Source organism: Ambystoma mexicanum, chromosome 1p (assembly GCF_040938575.1).
Source record: "Ambystoma mexicanum isolate Mex_15411 chromosome 1p, UKY_AmexF1_1, whole genome shotgun sequence".
NCBI classification, from domain to species: domain Eukaryota; kingdom Metazoa; phylum Chordata; class Amphibia; order Caudata; family Ambystomatidae; genus Ambystoma; species Ambystoma mexicanum.
In genome coordinates, this window is record NC_090921.1 from 208,856,756 (window position 1) to 208,875,659 (window position 18,904).

Below are 18,904 nucleotides of genomic sequence, written 5' to 3' on the forward strand. Positions count from 1 at the left end.
CGCCCGAAGAGATGCACGGAAACACCGGCCCCATTACGACATGGTGGCGGTGCTTCTGCGGTCCTCATTCCCATGAAGTCCAATGGGGTTCTAGGGGAATGGAGATTTACAGAATTGCCGGCGCCGGATTTACCGGACCACCGGGGCTGTAATGCCTCTGTAATCCGGACAAGTCCGGGGCCGGTAATTCACTACGGGTCCGGCGGCAGCCTGCCGGTTTTACCCGCATGGCTACTGCCAGACTTGTAATGAGCCCCGCAGTGTATAGGCGCTATATAAATAAACGATCATATCCTGGTGTAGTTAGCTGAAATGAGTGGGAACTACGATGACTTAAAGCTGTAAATACATGTATAGAGGTGTTCGATTTAGGTCTATTAAATTTGTTGTTACATGTACTAATGAGAACTTTTTTTCTCTTTTTTCTTTTTTTTCTTTGTTTACCGGAATGATGGTGATGATGTTTCAGAAGACTTTCTAGTCCTATTGTAACGTTGTTCCTTCTCTTTTCTAAGTGTCATTTTATTGAAAGTGATTGTCTATTTTTACATTTGCATTCATTACTTATTTACTTATTCTGTTCATGTGATATCTGTAAATATGACCCTTACCAGATGCTGTTCTAGCACTATCGGTGTTGGGAGTGGGGCCTTTGATTGATGGAACTGTGGAGTAGGGCCTGAACAGGCGGTTCTTTCTCTGTTTCGTCAGAGGTTTTCTTTTTCTGAAGTGTTAAATATATACATGTTAGTGAAATAAGTGTTTCTTGCTTTTTTTTTGTTTCGCTATAGGAATGAGGAGTGCTGTGATATTTCAAATCCTATTTTGGGTGAGTTCTGATGTGGGTGTGTTTCAGTGTTATGGGTAATCCCGCTGCCTCAAGGACCATTTCTTTAAAAAAAAAAAAAAGAAAATGTCTTCATTAATATTTGCCACTGAATCATACAGCATTGTTCCATAACTACATATGGCAATGCCGGCAATCAATATTCAATCCTCATATCCCAATACCCCATCCAATATTAAAATTAGCTATACATTTTTCTAATCACTACAATTCAATATCAAGAGGAATATTTCTTGTTGTGGCAAAATACACGTCAATATTTGTAAGAGGGTGCATACATTATGTTACATTATGTTGTAGGCTACTGAATTCGTTAAGGTATGTATGCTTAAGTGTAGTGGGGTGGTCATTTGTGCAAGTGACTTTCTTCTTGCATTGATTATTTGTGATGGGGTATGTACATTATGTGTTTGCACTGGAGTTGTATGCCTATGTATTTTCTGCAGTCTGCTAGCATGCATGCTGTGGGAAACCTTCAATATGTGTTAATGCTTGCATGCTCTTTAGTGCATGCGTTCAAATTAGTAGCCTCAGCTTTGGTGGCAGACTCTGTGGTAGAGATCCTGCAAATTAAAAGTGAGAAAACAGCACGTTTTAGTGTGAGGCTTTTGTGTATTTGATGTACACGTTTGCTTGTGCATGTATGTGTGTGGCTGTGAGTGTACTTTGTGTGCTGCATATTGGGATGTGTGGGCTGTGAATAATTTGGTCTCTATTAGTGCCTGGAGCTGCAGATGATGTCGGTCTTTCAAATGAGGCGTGTACACATTTTGGTGACTGTGGAAGGTTTTGTGCACTGCATGATACGTTCTTCGTTTCATTGTGTTAGTCTGCACCTACGGCACATATATGGATATATCACTTATATGCTTAAAATGTGAATTGATGGAGTTGGGCACATCCAATTTTAACAATCATTTTGCATGCACAACTTCAAGATAGTGCCTAAGGGTGTACCAAAAAAGTTAAAAGTTGAACCGTAGATCTCCGACGTGTGTGGGTCAAAAGTGCGATATTCAGCTTCTATGAAAAGGCAATACAAAAATGATGCTTTTTCTGCAATGGTGTTTGCCAGATATTGCGATCCTTCAGTCAGTCTAGAACAAAAGTTACAAAAGAAAACCATTTTTTTAATGTTCCCATGTGAAGTTTCGCATAACCTTAACTATAGAGGCACAGCCATATAATATATATATATATATATATATATATATATATATATATATATATATATATATATATCCTCCTTTCTCCTCCCAGTTCTTCTACATATATAATCACACCTCTCCCACTAGCCACCCCCTCACCCAGGACAGGAATCCATCCTGCATCCTGCAACACAACTGTCCCTGTTTCAAGAACATCTCATGGACCATATTTAAACTGCATCTCCACATCACTCCATCACCTTCCACATTTCACCCTGCATACCCACTTCATCCTCAACAACCATGTCAACCTTCACACCTATTTCCCACTGCACACCAACACACGCGCCTACACACAGTCATGCACAGCAAAGAGCAGGACTTCACACCCAGTTTCTACGCCCAAGAGTATGCATCACTCCCCCTTCGCTAATTATTGCCCCTCAACATTTCTCAAGCTCACTCTCATAGCCACATATCTCTCCTCACTTTCACATATCACTCCCCGAAATATCAGTCCTGTATATTCCTTCATAGCTTTGTAAGTGCCCTGCAGAGTACCACACAACCCACACAGCCATGCATCACTCCCATAAAGCATTGCACCACCCCCATTTTCACAAATTAACCCTTTTAGTCATATATCAACTCTATAATCACACTTCATCTCACACAGATTGTGATCTCAGGATCATCAGAGAAGGTGATGGATAATGTATTTGGCAAAATGGGCCTTGGACATTCAGCCCTCATTTTGCTCCTGGAGAAGTTGTCATCAATCACCCTAAAAGTTGCATCTAACAAACATAATCAGACATCATACCACACAGTCACACATCTCCCATCACAGTCACACACGTCAACTTACAGGCACATATAACCCTCTATAGCTTAGCATCTAAACCATAGACCTGCATATACACACACATTGATGAAGCAGATAAGATCAGCACATTGCCTGTCCCCACCCCCACCTGTTTCTAGAGCGAACAAAGGTACACGTTGAGAAGGGATCTGTAAACAACCAGTTTAAACATCAGAGGTAATGCAACCGCCATAAAGACTAGAATAGATTTTGCTGCACAAGTATGGTGAGAGGTAGAGTGCACTCACAAGTTTAAGGAAAGGTTGCAGGATGCACACATAGGGTTACACAAGTAGGATAGAGATGTGTGTAGATAGGGATAGGTTGCAGAATACACGAGCAGGCAATAATATATAGCGGCATGCAATGCACGAGACATGAAGAACATTAACATGGCGAAGGAAGAACTAGAGAACTGTCATTTTGAAGACAGAACTTTGTAAGGCCTTTATTCTGCAATACTGAATCCTGACATGAAAATTGCTTTGCACACAATTCCAAGCCCCACAATGTTAGACAGGCGCTCAGACATCAAAGTCAGTAGGGAAGGGGGACCAGATGTGGAATCAAAACCACACTAGATAACATTCTTCAGAAGCATACAGCATGTGACTACAAAGTTAATTTGTTTCTATTGGTAGCAGTGAGAAAGTACAGATAGCCTTGATCTCCAGGTGCAAATAGCTACTATGCCAAACAACCTCCTAATGAATAAATGCCCAACACAGCATACATGGGCTAGGATTGCAGGAAAACTCAATAGATAGATGGAAATTAGATATGAACAGTGATCCTCTACCACGTGATCGGAATGGTGATCATTTATTTCAGGCCTAACTAGATAGTGCACCTGCTTCTCCTTTAGCACATCCATGCACCGATGACATGCCAAGGCCACAAACAATTTGGCCGTGAAGGCCTCACGCCTAAGAACGAGAAGGGAGTAACTTTTTCAAACTGAATCATAGTGGTCCGTTCATCTGCCCTTCCTCACCATGAACCCTGGCATCACATTAAAATGACTAAGGGAAGATGAGCAAACTATTAACCAATTAGGATTCTGTCTGCTATGTTGGCTAATGTAATGTAATTCCAGCCAATGATACGTTAGGATGAAGTGAAACATTTTTAGTAGAACGAACATCAGACAAGCTATCAGTTAAAGAATACCCATTAGTGGTAGATTTTTCATATAGAATGAATAGGTGATACATCTTATTAACCAATATGACAAGTGAATACAAGTGTTTTCTTTTCATTAACCATGCCATCATTTGTGACGTGTATTTCATTTAAAAGCTTGTGTTCTGTATCATATCGTTGAGAGAATTCTGTGGTGCATGCACTCCCGGGTGTTTATATTTGAATAAAGCTGGGTTTTCTCTTGCACTTGGTGTTACTCAATTAATTTTGTTATTGATCACCTATTTTCAATTATCAGTTACTGGAACCACCTTAAGAACATCGCCTCGACAAACAAGTGCAGGCCATTGTGTTGGTTATTAATGTTTGGGTCCAATCATAGAGGTAATACAGGTGCAGTTAAGAAATATACCTCCTTCGCCTTGTGTGATAATGTGGGCTGAGCGAAAGGGTGTGAATGGGATCCATTTGCAACCTAAATATCAAAGTATAACTGTCCAAAACAAAAGGGAATGCCCAATCAAGGGTGTATACATATATATATAGTATATAATATATATGACTTTGCTGAGGCTCGTGCCTTGCACATTACTAAATCTCTTACAGAGGCTTCTAATCAATTGGCGCAGCTGAAGACCCATCATATAAAAACCGAAACTGCACAGAGATCCTGGTTTAACGAAGACATTTGTGTTATAAGGAGAGAAAAGTGCACCGCTGAACGCTGTTGGCGCAAAGATCCTTCCACAAAAACGTTGGCAAACTAAAAACTCTTAGTCAAAAAATGCAAGGAGGTGCTGATCAACGCTAAGTCTGAGGTCTATAATCACAGAATCCTGAAAGCAAAATCCAGTTCAAAGGAATTGTTCTCCATTCTCCGTGAGTTTAAGAACAAACCTCCACATCGATCAGTGCCAGTAAAAGATAAGGATTGGTGTCAGTCCATACATAATGCATTTTTAAACAAGGTTACTAGCCAACTGTCCAATATTCAAAGGAAAAAAAGACTCAGAGGGACTAACGGCAATAGATGCTAAAGATGTGGAGCTTCCCGAGATAGCGCCCCCAGTATTTGACTTTACTCCCTGCACTGTAGTCTTTATTGTTCAAACAATTTCTGAGATGAAACCTACTTCATGCCAGAGTGATGTTTGTCCCACTAGTTTATTCATAAAATGTAGGAACATTCTCGGTCCGTGGGTAACTAAGTTTGTCAATTGTTCTTTTGGTGAAGGTAGTGTTCCTCTGTTTTTCAAGGACGCGTGGGTCACCCCTCTTTTGAAAAAGGAGTGATTGGAGCCCTCCGGTCTGGACTATTATCGTCCAATTATGAATGTGCCTTTTCTGCTGAAGGTTTTGGATAAGGTGGCACACATACAATTCCAAATCGTTCTGGAGGAAAATGATATCTTGTTGTCCTGCCAATCTGGCTTCCGGAAAGAATTGGGTACGGAAACTGCCATGCTTGACTTGCAAACCCACCTACATCTAACATGGATTAAGGACAATTATCGGTCTTAATGCTGTTGGACCTGTCCTCAGCATTTGATGTTGTTAATCATGATCTACTCAAGTGCAGATTACAGTCTCTGGCGGCGTGCTCTTCAAAAGCAGCTTGCTGGATCTCTTCTCTAGGGTCCCAGGAACTCCATGCTGAATGCTGGCAAAGTTTGCTCAAATCCATAACCCATTACCTATGGAGTGCCTCCGGGATCTTGTATCGCCCAAATCCTGTTTAATGTTTACTTGATTCCTTTTTTGCTTCTGTTGATTAGCCTGGGTGTCCAGATGGCCAACTAAGCAGATGATACACAGGTAGTTGTCAAGTTATCTGGTTTATATTCTGATGACGCTGCCAAGTTTAATATCATCTATAGGGCCATTCACCTCTGGATGGCTGTTAATTCCTTGGCTCCAAATGGCAGTAAAACTGAGCTCTTAATTATAGCTCCCACCGCAAGATTGAGGTCTCTCCCAGGAGACTAAACACAGTTCCTACTCTTGGGTACGTAGATCCCGGTGGCCAAGAGGGTCAAGACCCTATGAGTGGTTTCTGGAATCTGAACTGTCCATGTCAAATTAAGTGGCATCTATTCGCTCCTCCTGTGGGCTGATCACAAAGCTCTTATGTAACATTTGCCATTTTTTTTTATTTAGAGAACCTGGCTACACCTGCTTCAGTGTTTATTAACACTCGTTTGGACTACTGCAACAGTCTCCTTAGTGGCTGCACAAACTCCCTCATAGCAGCCCTAAATGTGTGACGAACATGGCACCTCGGTATCTCTCAGTACATCTTCAACTCCAGGTCTCTTCCCGTCGTCCTATGCCCCAATACCGCATCAGACTGGTTAAACCCAGATTTAGGCTGGTAAAGGCTGGTGGCCGTAGCTTTAGTGTGCAAGGCCTACATTTGTAGAACCTGCTGCCTCCAAACTTGAGAGCTGTTGTTCTAACAGTCAAGTTTAAAAGATAGATAAAGACGCTCCTCTCTGATCTGCCCCCACATTAGATGCTGTCCCGTTTGAGCTGCTCCTTCCTATGGAACCGGTACTGTTGACCCTGAGTCTGCTTCCTGGTACTCCCTCTCTCGCACCGGTAGTAAATACTATTTGTTTTGGCTTTCTATTTTTTGATCGTCTTGTGTATGCGCCCTGAGACCTATGGGCATGTGGCGCCTGGATTTAAAAACTTTTAATAAATAAACAATATATATATATATATATATATATATGTTTAAAGTTTGCTGTTATATAACTTTCAGGCAAATGTTCGAGCTGCACTCTCCACAGCGATCGAAAGCAAATAACAGATCCGGATCCACAGCACTGCATATCAAATTGTTCTTCCTTTATTAATCCAAACAGGGAAATTCATAATATATCCAAACATGGAAAACCATTAAAAATATAAGACCAAAAAAGTGAGGCCCTCCCAAAGTATAGCAAATAGTATTGCTGAGACGTTCACGCGTTTCATGGCCAACTCACTGCTTGCTCATATAGTTCAGTTTGCTTGTACCGTGTTAGCCAAGGGTTGAATAGAATGATCCAGAAGAAAACAATAATTCGATACATCGTTTAGGCCAATAAAGTCATTTATTTGGCATATTTGTATCTTTTGTGGAATGTCTCCATTTCCTCAGCCAGAGATGAAATTAAGCATTTGAAAATATATATATTTTAATTAAACACACCATCCACATTAATAACTAAATAAAAAAACAGTATACAAAACCCACCCATGTGGAAGGAACAGAGACTATGCAAAGGTAGAAGGATGCAGCTTTCTGAATAATGAAGCAGTGGTGAAAAGGCTATCAATCAACTACAATGTTCCTAAAAAGGATATATTCTTGAGCAAAAAGCGATTACAGTGGCCTATCTAGTCCCTAGGACATAGAGATGGACGAACGGGGCATTTATCAGTCAATAATACCTTTCACTGTTCTTGCCAAGTGGACAGCCTCAAACCAGGTTACTTGTTACTGTTTGTGCTGTACAAATTGGGCTTGAATGCAGTGGTCACGTTATTCCAGACGGGTAGCAAAATCCTTATAGCAATAAGAAGAAATAGGTATGTTCTTTATAATTTCATTAAAAGAGTACTGAAATGTCCATAATGTGTCGGACTCTTTCTTATGAACTGCCACAGCTCCCCATGTATACACTAACTCTGCCCAATTCCCTTGCCAATAGCATCAAATGCCCTTTAGGTATGTAGCCCTCTGGTTTGAGGCCCGTTGCTTCCTGTTTCCCAGGACAGCTCCTTCAGGGAGGCTGTCCTGCTGGAGTGAGATGATACCAGACCTCACAAAGGATCAAATAGAGAGGCCCAGCCATTCAGTCTCCTACCCTGCAGGTGACAGGGCCAGTCTGACTAACCATAAAACACACAATCCTTCCCCAGCTGGCATGGGCTCACAGTGATGATACATTTAAGATATCAATGTGATGTGGCTTGGATAATTATGAGAGGTGTTAGCCACCATACCATAAACTCATGTATGGCTTATAATTAAAGTTTACAACTGCCACCAGCATAGTGACTCTCACAGTTATGTGTTTTGGGAACAGGTGTGCACGTCTTAAACATAGCCCCAGTGCTGATGTGACGTGGCTGTCTCTGCAGCTAACAAATGTGGACTTGTGACCCCTGAAGCTGCTCTGTGCCACAGGAGAGTAGGCGGTGCAGATTAGGCTACTGATCCAGCAGAACCCAGATGTATGCTATGCTTTTTGCATGGAGCTTCAGAAAAGGGAGATCTGGTTATCAGATCACCTCGTCTGAGATGAAATTACCAATACCAATGTATTCATTATTTTTTTTTAAAGGTAGGGGACTATTACAGTCTTCCCAGATGACAATTCCTCACACTGCGCTTTGCAGTGTCCTGGAAGCAGCTGTGCATTAGAATGGAACTCAACACAGCAATATAATCACCCCCCCACAAGAAGGATGCAATTATTCTAGAAACGAAATGATAAAATCCAACGTTCTTCCTGTCTATATGCATCGGTTCTGGGAATGCTTTAATAGATTCAATCTCAGTTCTGGTCAAGGTTTCAAAAAACATGTTGCCTTCCCGGTGATCAAGCGCAGATGTCAAACATTGTGCTGCTCCAAGCTGCCTTGGCACCCTACCAACAAGTTACTGGGAACTCAAACACAAGAAAATGAGCAGGAGTGTGTGTTACTTCCTCAGCTATTACTGTTTATCTGAAAATAATGCTGGGTCACGTTTATACAACAAGAAGACAAAGGGAGTCTGACCTCAAGTGCGGAAACAACTTCCTTGTCAAGCTCCCAGCGTTCCACTTGAACGAGTCATATTTTGCATCTGGGAATTCCCCTGGGGTGCAGCTTACCGGACCCTTTTGTTTTTTATTTCCTTGTTTTAATGCTTGGAGAAAGATTTAAGAAACGTAAGTGCTTGTTTGGAGCAGTAGAGGATAATGTTGCCTGTTCTTAAAGCTACATTTTTGACATGCATGAGTTACACGTAACTTTGGCCATGTTATTTGCCAAGCGTCATGTGCCACGTATGTGAAGAATATTTGTGGAAATCCTATCAATCAAATTCTCAAAACTGGCACAGGTAAAAAGGTGCAGAGGATGTGACTTTTTACTTCTGCCACTTTAAGAATTGCGCAAATCACCCTATTTAAACAGGTGCCCTGTGCAGTTTCTGGTTGGCAGTGTGCTAACACATATGGTGCGCTGGCCAACCCATGTGCGTACATGAACGCCGGGTGCGTTCTCCAGACAGTAATGTGTGACACGCTTCAAGCACCACTGTGAGCACTGGGAGCACATTTAAAAGTGACAGAAATGGACAAAAAATGTAAAGCACTTAATTCCACAGCTGTTCCACTTAAAAAAAAAACATGAGGGGGTTGGTCGTGTCATGCATTGCGTACTCCCCTGCTCCTCTTCCAAATAGGTGCAGTGGAATGTGTTTGATTTCTGTGAGATGGAACGTGCATCCCATTTTTGAGCTCCTAGTGAACCTCAAAAATGCTCCAACCTGTTGAGATTCAAGACCATTTGTACTGGAGCAAATGAGGATATGCATGAACGTGTCTCAAATTTTCATCTGTGACTGTCTACCTGATTCAGAAAGCCTAAAACTGGATGACATTTGGAGATGCCTTGAGCATTTCTGAGATTCCTTTGAACAAATATTTGTGAATCGCATTTGCATGCTACCATCTAGAAGCAGCTCCAATGCAAATCGTTCTGAATCAAGCTCAATGGGTATGTTGTAAGCAGATAGTGTCATTAAGATGCATTTGTTCTTAAATATGTCTAGATATGAATGCTATATAATCTAGAGTAGTGATGGAATCCTGGGTTCCATGAGTGTAACTTTGGCATTCAGGATGGGAGCCACACCAAGAAGGATGATGTTACCTGCGCTCCCTCCTACCTTCTAACCTGACCCCTGCAGCTGAAGGAAACACAATATATCTACAACCAGTCTTAGTGCTGTGAAAACACAAAATGACACAATGTCAGGATTAAAGTTCCTACCGGATCATTTCGAGGCCCTGCCATCTGTCACACTTCGGAGAGAAATCAGGTAACCCAGTATCACAAGCCAAAAGCCTTTGCACCTCATGGTTTTGGGCGCTATACAAGAACAATAAATAAATAAGTAAATAAATAAATAAATAGATGGGCTTGCAGGGAAAGGGGTGAATTGTCAGGTCATTGCCAAAAAATTGCCAGACCTTTATTAACTTCTCAAAGGCAGGAATGTTTAGGAGTAGGGGGTGGCTATGACCCTGAAGAGCTCTGCAGATAACAGAATGTTCTCTGAACATATATCCCGCCCCAAGGAGTGGCGAATATAGATAACAGACATGTAGAAATGATCAGCATAATATATAAAAGAAGACGCAGGTTTAGCTACCATTTTTAACACCTGTATTGTGTCTTCTTGAGTGGGATCCAAATTCCTCTGCCGACACCACCATACCCAGTGGCCAGAGCAGAATCACTGGCCTCGATAGTACCCAGGATTCCCGTACAAGGGATGGAACTCATGACAAAGGGCTCTCTGGAACCAACACTCCCTGGAATTCTCCATGCCATCAATTGTAGGGAGGCCGCATGTACTAGTAGATGGGGAAAGCCCTTGTTGTTTATGAAACAATCCCTGTAAAACACTAGGAGAAGCAGAAAGCGTATAGAAATCCGAGTGTGAAGAAATGCTCCTAGATTTATGGAGAAAGGAGGTAAAGTGTAGAGTGTTCCCCTCCTGAAACACTGGAATGCAACTTCTGTGGTGTGGGCAACAGGGCCTGGTCTCCAGCTGAAGAATATTTGCAGCTGTGTGTTCAGACAGGACAGAAAGAGATGCACCGGAAAATGGAGCTGACAAAAGAATTCCAGACAGAAACAATGAACCAATTGAAGCAGTGGTCGAAGTGTACGAAAAGGATTAGTGGAACTATGGTCGCTGCTGGCCTGCCCCTGCTTCCCACAAACCCCATCGCCACGCCCCCTCCCACACACAATACACTCCCCCCTGTTTTAAGGGAACGTACAGTGTAGTGCACTGAAAGTGAAGGGTTCAACTTCTTCCTACACTTTTATTTTAAAACAAAACCATTCCGGAATTAAAAGTATAGGAGCTATACAAGGTAATTTAAAAAAGTATAGGAGCCCCGCTCACGACCCCGCCCGCTCACTTCGACCACTGCTTTGAAGCACCCAAAGATCTAGGGAAACTGAGCACAAACAGACTCATCTGCAATTGTTATTATTAGGCTATTAATTGAGCGCAAACCTAGCTGTGTGAAGCAAAGGAGTGCCGTGCCCCCAATGCACACATTCATTAACCCCCCAAAGAATGGATGCCTTCAAGGAAACAGACTCAACCAATATCCCTTCTATTCCCCGTAGATCTGAAACCTTCTAGCCTCTGGGAGGAGACTGGGGCTTTAGATTTCAGTGGGTAGGATTGGGTATCCGTGTTTTAACTGAAGATTCTAGGAGTACAGCTGCATCAATGGCCTCTACTTTGACGGGCCCTGGAAGAAGGCAGGGGAGTAAAGATTTTACACAGAAAGACCTGTGCTCTATTCAGCAAAGTAAATATACCAGTGTGTACACCCAGGGCATTGTAATGTTTTCCCCAAATAAGATCTCCCCAGAGTATAATGCTTTCTCAGATACAGCCACACTAACGATCATTTTAAGAGAAAGTCCTTCCTCCTCTTGAAGAAACTGATGATTTTATGCCAACCAAAAAACAAAGCACAAGCTCTACTAATTTTCTCAGGGTCATGAGAATCCCCAAGAAATGTTGCCTCCTATGCCAGGTCCATGATATTAATAAGCGGTTCTGTGACATTAAGAAACGTATCATCACGGTTGCACCATGACCTGTCAACCCATTTTCAGATGTCTTAGCTGTATTTATATAAGAAAATAAAAATGGTTATTTTAGGATTATCATAGTGGGCCGTGGATGCATTATTAGGAAAATAAGAGCCTGGGACACTCAGTCCTCATTTTGCTGCTGGAGGAGTTGTCCAAGTTATTTCTCTCAAACACATCAGTGTAGGAATCAGAGTAGTAGCCACAAAGATTGGGCTCCTGGTTGGGAACCTATTCTACCCAGGCGGGTTGTGTAGGGAACAATATTTCACAACGCTGTGCAGCCAGGCCCCCGCCACCGCAGTGACTCAGCATCCCAGCGTGAATCGGCTGATTCAGACAGCAGACGGCGTGCAAGCTCTGCAGCCGTGCAGGTTTCCCTGAGCGGATGGCGGACGTGGGTCAGCAATAGCCACCATCTTTGAAACTGGCTGACATTATTAGAAAACGTACCTCTACTGAGAGGATAACGTAGAGATCAGCCCACGAGGCCTCTGGATCTCCATTAAAGTGCTTGTGGATCTAGTTTAAGCCATAGCACAGACATCATTTTATACAGCTTTTCGTCCTGATGAAGGCCTTACACAATATGAGGCACATCAAGCCTACCTAAAAACCTCTGAAACACCCTGGTGTAGACGCACTACTCCTAATTTCAGTGCAGTCATTCTGCTTGCTTTAAACAGAACTTTTTGTCTTCAGTCTCCCCATGTGATGTTAAAAATGTTGAATTGTTGAGATGTACACTACAATATGTGTTTTCTTTTGACATACCGCGATTGATTTCGAGCCTGTCTTACACACACAAATTGGCAGGTGTGCCAAGAAATGCTTTGGTTCCGTGTGTTGTAAATATATAATTTTTAGTCTGTATTCTTTGGTTTAAATACTGTATGATGTCATATCTCTTGAAATGTGTTTTATGTTTATTTACACTATTTTGAATATATAAAAAACAAGATTCATTCCAAAAAAAGAGTATGAGAGAGTGTTTCCTCTTTTATATACACGCAGAAGGTGATAAGGTTTAGGAGTATAATCTGAGCATAAGTTTGTCTTTGAACCTATTCAACTGTAATTATTGTTCCCCTCAGAGTAGTAGCCTACATTTACCAAACGCTTCCAATCTCAGGAACTGGGGAGCACCAAGGGAAGAGAAAAATCAGGAAGCCCCAAGGCCAAACTGTAGACCTGATGGTCTCTTTCCCAGGTCCTTTAAACCATCTATGTCTAAATCTCTTTCTAGGTCATATCCACACCTGTGAAAAATGTAGAGGTGGAAGGGAGAGGGACCAGGCTCATTCTTAGCCTCTCTGCCTCGTTTCGACAATCCTAATTGTTAAGGTGCCTTGAAAAGGCTTGAAACACCATGTCTGAGACGTTCCTAGAAACACACGCGTCCAGGACCATCTTAAGCTTTTTTGGGGCCCTGGGCATGGACATCTTTGGGGCCCCCCTCACTCAAACCAAAGGAATTAAGTGATCAAGTATATCTGGTGGCACCCCCCACCCCCTGCATGAGCGAAACCCCGCCATGCAGCATTCAAAATAAGCATGTTTACTCCCTTTAAGTCCCCTTACCCTCTTCATTCTTGCTCTAATCAGATTGATAAACAAGTAGCATTTGAAGGCCAACATTAGCAATCTACAAGAGGTTACTTCTGTTCTAGTATAGAAACAGGATACATTTTATCAATAGCATCCGGGAAGGTATGCGGCCTGTAGTATTAATGCAGGACTGTATTTAAACGGTACATGTAACCCAGAATAGGCAGAGAACTCAATTTAGCTGCCTCAGAGAATGCAAAAGTGTTCAAGCTTGGATAGAGTAGACCATTTGTAAGGAAGGAGAAAGCTACACATACCATACCATGGATAGTGGAGGCAGATTAGAAGCTACCAGGAAGGTGTCTCTATCCAGACAGACTGAGATTAGAAGTGGGACATGGTTTTCAAATAGCGTTGCCATTAGAGATCAAGGGAACAAGTGCCTGTGGGGTGCAGTATATCAATGCTCACTATCATAGTGTAAGCAACCCTATAGCCAGTGAAACCATGAATGAAGCTTTTATGAAGATCATACCCTGAGAAGGAAATCACACTGAGGGGCTGACAATTTTGAAAGGTTTAGGGACTGGCAACACTGAGTGGTTAGGCAATACAAGATTAAATGAGATGCCCAGGATCACATATTGCTTAAGGGGTGTAGCTGGGATTGGTGCAAACTCTGCAATTTCTGCATTTGAACACTTTCTTTTCCAGTTTTCACCATGTACTAAAACAATCTCATTTTATAAAACTGACTTGCAAAGTACACAAATCACATTTCCAAACCTGACCATTTTTAAAACCAAAATATTACAGAAGGGTGTTGCGCAAAATGGGAATGATTCTAGCTACATCATCAAGGGAAGAATGTAAGTACCAGCATACCAATCGATGTGATTTAACAGATTTAATCTAGGTATGTACTTTTAAGCTTTAAATACTTCCAAAACAATGGCTTGAGAAATTGCCATTCATAAACGTGCAGAAAAAGCTTTACTTTTATACAAAAAGCAAAAAGTTGTTTGTGTCAAACAAACAGACCTTAAAATATGCTTGCCCAATGCCTACACCATCTGGTCTGCTCTCTCCTGTCTACCACCCCTTCCACTCAAATGGCCTACATAAGAAGAAAGATCAAATAATGAGCTAAACGATGCCACCAGCATGCAAGAAGGCAAACCTCACAGAAGACAGCACAGTAATGCAAGATATATATGATTTGACCAGGATCACTGTATCGTCTGCTGGCAAAGTCAGGATACAAGCATGAACACTTTGGTTCAACAGTCTTTTATTCACCTTTTGGACTAATCGTTTATGCTCATCTTTGGAGGGGATTGCCTAGGTTTTAGAACGCCCTATCTGAACAAACCAATGTCTAGGCCTTCACCATACGAATGATATGTTAGTTTTTATAGCAACCCCTATCTGGTGCAGGAACATTGCTGATAATAGCACCTCTTATGCTGCAAAACTAAGTACATTTGCAGATAGGTTTATAAACTTCAGGCATAAGAAAGGTTCAGCCAGCCTTGCTGCAATGTGCTCTTCTAATCTTTCATATGAACACACATCTCTGCAATGCGTGCTTAGCACACTGAGCTAACGTCTGAACCATTGTGGCACTCAATTTATCAATATGGATTTCAACTTTGGCTATTGCACATGATCAACATAATTCCCACAAGAAGGAAAGAATGCTACAGAAGTTGTGCAGTACGGAACACACAAACTATGTATTCTACAGTGAACACAGAAAGCATTACATGATTAATTGATCAAGACAGAATGTACTTTTCAAAACAGACAGACAATAGGTTTAGCGCCTCAGGAGCATGCCATAAAATCTCCTAGCGTGTGCTTTTTAAGTCTGGTGAACAATGGAATCTTACTTTAGATCAGGCAGCCTTGTGGGGGCCCCCTCCAAGGTGGGGGCCCTGGGCAGGTGCCCCTTTTGCCCTCCCATAAATATGTCTCTGCACGCGCCCCCCTGCCCCTCAGGCTAGCGGGGCAGAGGAAGTAAACACGCACTTCTACTGAATGCACTACATGTTTCTCTTGGTGGAGGCTTTTATAGAAGTAGAGACAAAACCCTTCTTGCCAAAAAATACCCCTGCCCATCTTTCTAGGGTTGGGATGACTTGCGGCCCAAGGTTAAAAAACCAAGAAGTGGTTAATTAACGGCCTCGGAAATTAATAAATATGATGTCATAGAAGAGGACGCATATTTCCAGAGAGGCGTCAATACAGTCCAGGACATTCCATTATCATGGCTCTTTATCCCCTTACGAGAAGGATTCAAACTGTATGGGGTTATACATTGGAGGGGCTTGGTCCTCTAATCTCTAATCCTCCTAACTATTAGAATCTTACTATCATTCAGAGTTTTATTCTAGTCCTTATCTCTCCAGAGAATGTGTCACCAAAATAAAGCTCAGCACACAAACATTTAAAAACAACCATTGAGCGTGCAACCTAAAACACCAGAATGAACGGAGACAAATGGGCCTTATTATGAGTTTGCTAGCATATGGTAAAAGTGCCTGCAATACCATTTACCAGCACTTTTACCGGTCCGGCCAAGTACGAGTTTTCCGAGAACACAGTTGCTGGAGTTACTGGTGCCGGTATCACCTCTTCGGGAATTAACACCGCTAGTAATACTGCCAACGACAATGCCACATCAGATGGGCCGTTAACCTGCGCTGGTAATACTGGCAAATGGTGTCCCTGGCATATTATGAGATTAGATTTTCCGGTAATACTGGCAAAACCAAGGCAGAGATTAAAACACCTCAGAGCAGCTGGTAAATGGACACAGGTGAAGGAAATAAGGCCACGGGGGCACCCAATCCACCCAGATATACACAATGCACAAAGGAAGAGTACAAAAGAGCAACACCCTCCCCAAAAACCATTCCTGCACAACCATGCTGTCAGCCATTGTTGCAAACATGCAGCTGGAGGTGCTGCATGCCAATCTGCAGCTGCAGGGGTGGGAGGAAAATACAAAAAATACAGCAAAGAACAAGGGAGGAGTTGTTGGTAGACAACAGGAAGACCACTCAGCTGCGACCCCAATACCCAGAACAAGTAAGGTTTATTACAGCTCACTTATCTACAAGACCTTGAAGAAACATTGGTATCTCTTACAGATGATGAGCAACAAGTAAACTTCAGCAGAGAACCCACCTTGAGGAACAGATTGTGTCCAGTAATATGAAATCCATTGGGTCACCAGGGAATTGGCTAACTGAGGGACACACTAAAGGGTTTCACAAATGCGGGTGGTGCTCTTTTTGTGTATATGCAATAGACAAGACCTTTAACTTCACAAGTCGATGGTGCAATAACCGCATTGATACATTTCTTAATTGTAAAAGCAAATCTGTGGTATACATCTTAATATGGGTCTGTGAAAAACTGTACATGGGGTGTACTGTACTATTCGGGAGCTATGATTCCAAATCATAGAGTATCTGAACACAATCACCAATCAAGATCTGAGATTTATGTTGGTCCAACACTGGACAGAAATGCAAACATTAGAATGCAAAAAGAAACTGAGGTTCATTAGCCCCTTCGGGGGGCATAGAACACGAACTCAGAAAATTGGAAGCCAAATACATTTGCAAACTGAGGTCAACTGTACATGGTTTAAACTCTGACACAAAAATGCAATACTTTTTATGAAAATGGTTATATGATTTTCAATTTGTACCAGTGATAACGTCAACATGGCCAGCAAAGTGACATAACTTACAATTCTACTAGATCATTAACTCACTATCAAGCGTTAAATGTAATTTCACATTAGTAAATATTGCTTTCATATCTAGGTTTGACAAATTGAGCCAACCTAATGTCCGTCTAGGCTAGGGCTATTAAATTACAACTGGGATCAATTACTAGATCTTCGATTAATCGATACTATACTGTGTCATATGTTGTGCAAGCACATGCCTTAATTACTTCAGGAATAGGCAGACTCATAGGATTACAATTGGACCAGGACCAGGGTTCATCTCTACTACAGAAAGCTCAAAATCTGTATCAAGTAACTACAGTTGCTAGTACATGAAGAGCTGGAACTTCCCGTATTCATTATTATGCCACTGTAGCGTTACTTTTACATTTACACAAGTTCTAACGGTCATGTCAGACTCTGACAGCCTATAACATAAAAGTCAATAAACACACACAAAGCGGTACACTGCAATAATATGGATTAATGTAGTCAAACTCACTAAGCTCTCTATGTGGATATTCAAAATAATTACATGAAACTTTAAAATAGACATAATCGGAATGTATAGTGTCTTACTTATATACTTACCAGAGTAATTATACTTGACTAATGTGGTCCAATCCACATAGATGGTGACGTGAAAATCTGTTGTGAAATCCGGAGTGAAAGAACTCTTTATTAGCTAACACTAGCAACACACTCATCATGTGACCGGATAATGTCTTCTCATTTAATTTTATTTTGCATCTAAACATGCACACAAAAATTAGTGAAGAAACAGGAGCGTAGTGCTTTGGAAAAAGTTTTCGAAAGCATATTGCTCTGCATGCAGTCATTTGACCACATTCATGCACATAAAAGTCAATACAAAATGGCCGCCAGTTGAGAATTGACGCAAGTTGTACGGGAACTGAACCCGTTGAATATTAGGTAAGTAGAGAATACCAGTTCATTATCCAAGTGCGCTTGGAATTAACATTGGTCTAATGCTATAACATTAATTAGATTATGCTCTTTGTAGGTCTCTATGTGGATATCCAAAATAATTACATGAAACTTTAAAATAGACATAATCGGAATGTATAGTGTCTTACTTATATACTTACCAGAGTAATTATACTTGACTAATGTGGTCAAATCCACATAGATGGTGACGTGAAAATCTGTAGTGAAATCCGTAGTTAAAGAACTTTTTATTAGCTAACAGTAGCAACACACTCATCATGTGACCGGATAATGTCTTCTCATTTCATTTTATTTTGCATCAAACATGCACACAAACATTAGTGAAGAAACAGGAGCGTAGTGCTTTGGAAAAAGTTTTCGAAAGCATATTGCTCTGCATGCAGTCATTTGACCACATCCATGCACATAAAAGTCAATACAAAATGGCCGCCAGTTGAGAATTGACGCAAGTTGTACGGGAACTGAACCCGTTGAATATTAGGTAAGTAAAGGATACCAGTTCATTATCCAAGTGCGCTTGGAATTAACATTGGTCTAATGCTATAACATTAATTAGATTATGCTCTTTGTAGGTCAGGAATAAGAGACAATAGATTTATAAGGAGCACTTGCTTAGCGGCAGAAGAGAGAACAACAAGATTGGCTACATTAACAGACATTATAAAGGTATAAGAGGTAGTTCAAATGGTGATCATATTGATGATCCATTTAATATGTACAGTGTGTACACTAGAGATACATTGCTCTTGCAG